Source organism: Triticum dicoccoides, chromosome 2B (assembly GCF_002162155.2).
Source record: "Triticum dicoccoides isolate Atlit2015 ecotype Zavitan chromosome 2B, WEW_v2.0, whole genome shotgun sequence".
Taxonomy (NCBI): Eukaryota; Viridiplantae; Streptophyta; class Magnoliopsida; order Poales; family Poaceae; genus Triticum; species Triticum dicoccoides.
Genome location: NC_041383.1, coordinates 659316498 through 659325077, shown reverse-complemented (window position 1 = coordinate 659325077; position 8580 = coordinate 659316498).

Here is an 8580-nt window from a genome sequence, read left to right as displayed (position 1 = left end):
TTTGGGTTGAATATTCTACCCTCGAAAACTGTTGCGATCCCCTATACTTGGGGGTTATCACTTGACCTTCGATATTGTCCCGCTCCACAGCAGCTGCCAGACACTACTCGTGCGTACCGCTTTGGCTCGCTTTAATGCGGTCCCACATTACACCTATCTCCAACTTAAGGTGCCCGGTCCACGCGACACCATCACGATAAACGGAAATACATAATGTTCCCTCCGTACAGAGGAGCATACTACGGCTAATGCGGCCGAAGTACAATGCAGCCTTATCAAGTGCACATTTTCGTCAGCCATCAAGCCACCGGTCTCCATTAGACAGGACCAATCTATCTCAGAGCTGGATTAGCAGTTCGGCCTCCGCCGTCCGCCCCATATTGCCGCGAAGTCTGTCCCGTGCACATAATTATACACTTAAAATACCATAGTCACTGGCGGAGGCACAATACGGACAAACCTATAACACTATCCGCACTCTCATAGTCTTTTTCTTTTTTTTTCTCACCATTTTTTATCTTTTGTCACAGGTGACTATATTTGCTGAGAAGTCCTTTAAACCAAGGCAAGGCAGCGCAGACGTGCGACATGAGGTCCAAATGTTTTTTTGTAGACCGCACTCTTTATTTGAAACCTGTAAAGTGCCTTTTTTCTAAGCTTTCGACCCCCGGCATGTCAAATAGTCTTGATAGTAGTGTTATAATATGTAAAGATCACGCTTGACGTATCATTCAGATGCTAGTCAACATAACCCGTATTCAGTATTCACTTTTCTCAAAGAACTGAATTTTTGCTTCCGTGGTTATTCCATGCACACACCTCGACATATATTGCCAGGGGCTCGATACGGCAACATATGAGTTGCCGACAAGTCCAAACAGCTTTATAGCACACTTCGGCGTCATGAGTTTTGCCTTATATGCATTAGCTCCGGATCATGACTTTGGTCAATAGTTGGGTTGTCCGGCTCCTCTGCTTACTACCTTACGTTTCGCTCCATCCGCTAGGGTAGTAAAGGGAGAACTACTACGATTGTGCCCTGGTTTGTCCGGATGAGCACCTCAGTAGAGAAAGCTGAAAACTGACTGTCATGATGTGGCGAGAGCTAGTCAACTACTCGATGACTCAACGGAATCTTCACGATTCCTTTCGTATTACACGAAGGACCGTTCTCCTGGTCACATATGAAAACATGTCGTATTCGGATAACCGTGTACATACCATGGGCTATATCGTAGATCCACCGTCGAACTCCTATGGCTAAGTGAAAGTGTTAAAGCCCTATAGTACGATTGCCTGGTTCGCTGCATTGACACCTCCTTAATGGACTAAGACGTTGGGTCAAGAGTGATCAAGTGATTTTCCGAATACCCCCGTGTTATATGCGAGGGGGCCGAAGCCGACTACTGGTAAACTTTCAGATTATAAAAAAACGGCCGCACAGGAGGCACAAAAAACTTATTTGGCAAAAGTTTAAAAAACATAGCCCTAATATATCATAACATTGTTTTTAAAATTTCGGTACATTTCACTCGAACATAATATCTTTCGAGCACTGACCCTCTATCAAGCGGGCAGCCTCCAGGACATCCTCAAAATAATGCTCTGGCGTGTGATGGTCCTTGCCCTTGTGTGGACTTTTCGCTACAATATCGGTGGCCTTCATCTTTTCCCAGTACGTCTTGACACGGGAAAAGGCCATCCATGCACCTTCTATGCACGTTGACCGCTTAACAACGTCGATACGTGGTGCCACATCAACAAGTCACTGCACCAAACCGAAATAACTATTCGGAATTGGCTCAGTCGTCCACAGTCGGACCACGACGTACTTCATGGCAGATTCGGATATCTTGTGAAGCTCGTCCCACTCGGCCATCTGTTTGTTCAGCAATAGCGGACGCTTTGGCATGCTGAATTGCGACCAGAAAAACTTTTCCGTCGCATGTCCTTCTTGCGCTTGGAAAACTGCATCGCATCAGAGACACTCTTCGGCAAGTCCAAAAATGCGTCTGGAGAACTCCATATTTGATTAAGCGGGGCATACTTCGGATCGCCAAATTTAGTTCGTAATAAGAAGGGTTTACCAACCGCGATCTCCCCAGCTTGTCGGATCTCCTCCCGAGCCGCTCTAGACTCGGACCGTGCTTCCCTCGCCTCTTGTAAGGCCTTGTCAAGATCGGTCGCTCTGGTTTTGTTATCTTTCTCTAGAAATTCGCATTGGCTAGTGGCATCCTTTAGCTCAAGCGCCATAATAGATATTCTCTCCTCGCACTAGCGCCGAGCAGCCTGTTCGGCCTTTAATTCAGCAACTGCCTTTTCAGCAGCCGCATTGCTCATCCTGGCTTGCTCCTTGGCCCGGGCAAGCTCAGCCCGAAGGGTCTCAACTACGGCGGCACCATCTGCAATTATGCATATCTCAGTATACAATTCTCAGTGTCATGCTCATATTATAATATTTGCATATACTGACTGCCCCTAAGACATACCTTGCACCTCGTCAAGCCGCCTGTTAATAAGCGTGATGTCATCATCCGCCACATCAAGTTTCTGCTTCAGATCTGCAACCTCTAGCTTGGGCAGTCGCCAAGGATGAAAAAACCTGTGTTCCAATTAGTCAGATTATTTCCTGGGCATATCTTTCTTGATCCTCTGATCGCCTCCCTTCGGACGCGAACCAGAGTCTCAGGGGTTACTATCTATACATAGGCGCATTTTGCATTTATAGCATAATTAAAAATATTACATTACGTACCTCGAAGCATCTTAGCAGGCCGGTAAAGGCTTCATTCAATCCGCTTTTCGCGGACAAAAACCTCTCAACCACCGTACCCATCAAGGTACGATGTTCCTCTGAGACGATCGCATGTCGCAATATGTCCATCAATGTATCAGTGCCTCCGGATCCCTGGAAGCAGCTGTAGGGGTACAGACTCCCTTCAAAGGAATATGTTTACCCGACCTTAGAGTCATCTCTGGCTATAAATCGGATAGTCCAGGGCCTTTATTGTTGGTCCCCGTAGGGGCCGCACATCCCGGACCCTGGACGGCCGAAGTGCCACCTTCGGGCCTAGTCTTCATTATCCCTCACACCACTTGTTGATCGGGAGAGATCCTCTGGGACGACACCTCGGGGTCGTCTGTACTATTGGGTGGCGAGATCTATGGAGGCGTCTCGCTCTCCATCATCTCTGGAAGAAGATCCCCCGAGGAGGAGGACTGTTGGGGAAGGCTGCATGCCGGACTGCAAACATATATTTTAAATATTACTCTTGCAACCAGGAAAGAGAGGGATATGTTTAAGACACCCTTGTTCACTTACGGTTCAGCTAAGGGATTGTCCTTACGGAGGAACTGTGTGACAACGTCGCCTCCCGAACCAGAACCCCCTGACAGGGATATCTTCCCTCGCTTAGAAGCCTTTATCTTCAAGTCTTCGGAGGCAGTCCTCTTCTTCCCATAGGGAGAGGGGATGTCAGTTTCTCCTTCCCTTTCATCTTCGGAAGAGGGAGTTCCGATCTCCCCAGATGAGATGCCTGGCGTACCTTTAGAATGGGGGCCACCCTGGGCCTTCTTGCTCTCCTCCTTGTCTTCCTTCGCCGGCACTTGATATGGTGCCGGAACCAGCATCCTTGTTAACACCGGATCAACTGAGTCTTCGGGAAGAGGGGCCGAACACCTAATTCTCTCCGCCTTCTTTATCCAGCCCTGACCGAGTATGGTTTTCTTAGTATATTGTTATGAGAAATTTAACTAAACCGTGTTCAGGAGTCGAGTGCTTACCGAGGTATCTGGATGGTTGCAGTCAAGGCCGATGTCCTCTGTAGTATCCGGACACTGTTTACGTATCCCGAAGAATAATTTACACATCCTTCTGAGCGTCGTGCCGAAGAAGTGTTAAAGGGTTCGTGGTACTTCCGGATTGAACTCCCACATGCGGAGAGGCCATCGCTGGCACGGTAGGACCCGATGGACTAACATTACTTGGATTACGTGATAAAGCCGGTGTCCTTTTCAATGAGGCTCTGAATGCGGCTGTGCAGCGTCTGTACTTCATCAATTGATCCCCAGTCCAGCCCCTTATTAATCCATGATGCAAGCCGTAACGGAGGGCCAGATCGGAATGCAGGTGTAGTTGCCCACTTGGTACCACGGGGTTTAGTGATGTAAAACCACTCCCGCTGCCATAGGTTGGAAGTTTCTGTGAAGGACCAAGGAGTATTGGTGAGTTTGCCCACTGCAGCACCATGACACTCCGCTTGTTTCCCGTCGACTACCTTCAGCTTCATATTAAAGGTCTTGAGCCACAAGACAAAGTGTGGGGGAATACTGAGGAAGGCCTCGCACATGATAATGAATGCCGAGACATGAAGAAAGGAGTCCGGAGCTAGATCGTGAAAATCTAGCCCGTAATAGAACATGAGCCCTTGGACGAAGGGATGAAGAGCGAACCCTAGCCCTCGGAGGAAGTGGGAGATGAATACGACCCTCTTGCCGGATCTGGGAGTAGGAATAACCTGCCCTTGAGCAGGAAGCCTGTGGGGGATTTCCGAGGTCAGGTATCTTGCCGCCCGGAGCTTTGCAATATCCTCCTCTGTGACAGAGGAGGCCACCCACCGGCCTTGAGGGCTGGGTTTGGACATAACTGGGAAGCGTGAAGCGATTAAATTGAACCTTGGGTGCTGGAACTCGAGGCAGGAGAGGTTGAGGAAAGGGTTGGCAGAAAGGAGAAAAGACGGGTCTTAGCCCCTTTATAAAGGCGATGAATATCAAACGCCCCCTCCCAGGCCTTAAAACCTGCCTATTCCTAAGGAATCATGCCAACAGAACGGTTGGGTTACCCATGCTCGTATTGATGAGAATCCCGCAATAAGGGGACACGATCTCTGCTTTGACAAGACGTGCCAACGAAACCGCATCTCGAAATATGGAGCGGCAGGCTAAAAAAACGGTTCGAAATAATGGTCGGGCAGCAACGTGATGTTACGCTACAAAAAGTTGTCAGCAGATTGGATTCGTGAAATATTATGCTTTCTGCGGTTGTGTGTGGAATTTGTTTTGCAGAGCCGGACACAATTCTTGTGTTCAAAGACTATTTTGGAGTATTCGGAGAAGGAATCCGCCTTGTAATGCCGAAGACAATTCACACGCCGGACACCTCGTCATTGAAGCCTGGTTCAGGGGCTACTGAGGGAGTCCTGGATTAAGGGGTCCTCGAATGGCCGGACTATGTAGCATGGGCCGGACTGATGGGCTGTGAAGATACAAGACCGAAGACTCTCACCTTTGTCCGGATGGGACTCTCCTTGGCATGGAAGGCAAGCTTGGTGCCCGGATATGAATATTCCTTTCTCTGTAACCGACTTTGTACAACCCTAGTCCCTTCCGGTGTCTATATAAACTGGAGGGCTTAGTCCGTAGAGGCAATCATAATCATACAGGCTAGACTTCTAGGGTTTTAGCCATTACGATCTCGTGGTAGATCAACTCTTGTAATACTCATATTCATCAAGATCAATCAAGCAGGAAGTAGGGTATTACCTCCATAGAGAGGGTCCGAACCTGGGTAAACATCGTGTCCCCCGCCTCCTGTTACCATCAACCTTAGACGCACAGTTCGGGACGCCCTACCCGAGATCCGCCGGTTTTAACTACCATCAACCAGAAGTTAGAGGAGATGGTAGTCAGGTTCCGACACATTTTCTTTGAGAGTTGAAAACAGCTCATGGTGTCCTTTGCTGCCTTTGAAAAGAATCCATGGGCACTAGCACCCAGGACATATTTTTATAGAAGAAGCCCACCCGAGTGAGATCATGGAAATTCGCTCCCAACAGGATTCGAACTCTGGTCTGCAAGGTGCGCCACAACGACCTTGCCATGGGCTGCCCAGTCCTCCTTTGCTACATTTGACAGTTCTTGGCCCTTCCAGCCGAAGTCCTTGACCCAGTACAAAAGTTTATCGAGATAGAGAACGGCGGTCCTAAGGGTGGTGGATATGAAAGTGGAAATGTTTGGATCCCATGAACGTCTTTTCTCTATGTTTCCTACGACTACTTCAACTCTCGGATGTTGATCCATTAAGGCAGAAGTGTTGATGACTTCTCATTCAGAACAAACTTGGTTTCGTTGCCTCAAGCAGGAAGCGGTGGGTGGCAGCACACCATCCTTCGTTCTACTGGTCAAAGATGGTGGAATCCCCATGGGCTCTCTTGTAATTTTTATTTTCATAGGGTTTATTTATATAATGCTAATTTTTTAATATACAGTGTCGTGGGCTTTAAAAAAAATGGATACATGGAAATGTTGCCCTACATGATTGTGGTCCATCTGATGTAATATGTTGGTGTGTTTGTTGGGATATGATGAATTATCACTTTATGATCAGATGTATTCATTAATATTTTTTAGATCTCTTTGTTTTTGTGTTGCGCAATTCTTATTCATATATGCTCTTCGATCTATTCTCTCTTTCTTTGGCCAAGTTTGGGATTTGACCATCAAGGGGAGTTGTGTATGATAGTTGGGTTCAACCTTGCAAGTAAGCTACCGCACTGACAGACAATGAAAAAGGTTTGTATTATGTTGTTGCCGCTAAGGATAAAAAGATGGTCGCGTAGTTAAATGCAGGGTGAAGACAATATATCATCAATTTCGTGTCATCGTACTTTGGCTGGAAACTTTCTTTGTGGGATCGTGACCAGTAAGAAAGTTGTGTTTGGCCCCGACCGGTAAGCAATATGTATAGGAGGACCAGAGGCGGTATCGTGAGCAATCACGATCTCAAACCGACTTTGTTTTTAAGTCGTAAGCTTACCGGACAGGAAACAACCAACTTGGTGAGGCGAGCGAGCGTGGGGTGTGGTATTCTCTTTTTCTCCTCAGCACATCAGGGAGTGCAGAGAACCCAATGTATAAAGACGTCTCACAACCCCTCAACTTCCGGGTTGGACTAAACTTTAGATTCAAGGCTTGCCATTTTATTCATGGGTTACTTTGAGATTTCAGAAATCGTACATGAGCCTAGCCCATTATTTATAATAGTTACTAGAAAAACAGTCGCAAGAGCTATCTCTCGCTTATAGCGAGACGATAGTTTCACTCACGTCGAGCGTGGAAGCTCCTGAAAGCTCCTAATTAGCGCTTCAGGCGCGAGACGCTCACGCAGCTGCCGCGTGTGGGCCGTCCCAGCAAGCGAGCTGGTCGCTTGCTCCTCTTTTCGTTCACTCGCTCCAACCTTTTTCTTCGCGCATGCAATGACCGCGTCGTACGATTGGTTCACTGTCCAAATGTTTAACGAGTGACCAAGTGGCTTTGAAAAACAAATATGGATCTAAAAAAATTACATATTTGAAAAAGCTCACGAGGATTTTTTTTAAAAGTGCGCAGATTGAAAAACGTTCATGGATTTGAAAAAGTCCGTGGGTTTCACGAAACTAGAGAAATATCACGAATTTGAAAAGTTCACAGATTTGGCAAATAGTTCATCAAATTTTAAAAAAAGTTCAAGAATTTGCAAAAAAAAAATCAACAATTTTTAAAAAAGTTCATCTAATTTGAAAACAAATCAGAAAATTGAAAACCAATCATTTATTTTAAAAGAAAGTTCATCGATTTTGTGTTCATCATTTTTTAATAAGTTCATTCAATTTAGAAAATATAAATAAAAAATAGAAAAACATAAAAAAGAACAAAACCGTTGCAAAAATGGACCAAGAAAAAAGAACAAGAAAAAGGAAACAGAAAAAAGAAAAAAGAGAAAAGAGTAAAGAGAAAAGAGAAAGAAGAAAGAAGAAAGAAGAAAAGAAAGAGAAAATATAATTGAACTCATCATGTGAGGGTGGTTGCGCAACATACGAACGACCAGCTGCACTATTGTTTGGACGTTAAAAAAAGAAGAAAAAGGAAGGTGGCCCGGCCCAGCGCGGAGGAGAGGTGTGCGCCCCTTTACACAACATGCTGTAACAGGCGCCTGAAGCGTCGGATAGGAAATGCTTCTAGCATATGGGCCAACCCATTAGTGTAGGTTCTCTGCTGCCGCTCGCGCGTTGCAGGTTCGGTCTCTATAGGTTTCCTTAAGTTTCTTTTTTCCTTTTTATTTTTTTATTTCTTTCCCGGTTTTCTTTGATTTACTTTTTCGCCTTTATATTGTCTTTTTTTATTTTGTTTTTCTTTGGTTTCCCATTGTTTCTGTCATGATTTTTATCTTTTTTCTTTTCTTTCTCATTCTTCTTCATTTTTTGTTTCTTTCTTGGTTTCAACATTTTTTTCTTCGTTTCTTTATCGGTTTCACAGTTTATTAATTATTTTTGCACTTTTTTCTTCATTTTTCTTTTTCGTTCTACATTTTCTGTAGGTTCTTTTGTTTCTTTTAATTATTATTTGTATCTATTGGTTATGATTCTACCTTTTCTGTATACATCAGGAATATTTTTCGAATACATGTTAATTTTTTTTAAATACAAGTTTAAGGTTTTTTGAAGACATATTTAATATTTTTCCGATACATATTTTAACATTTTCAAATGATTTATTAATAATGTAAATACAAAATTGACGTATTTTTAATACATGGTTAACAAT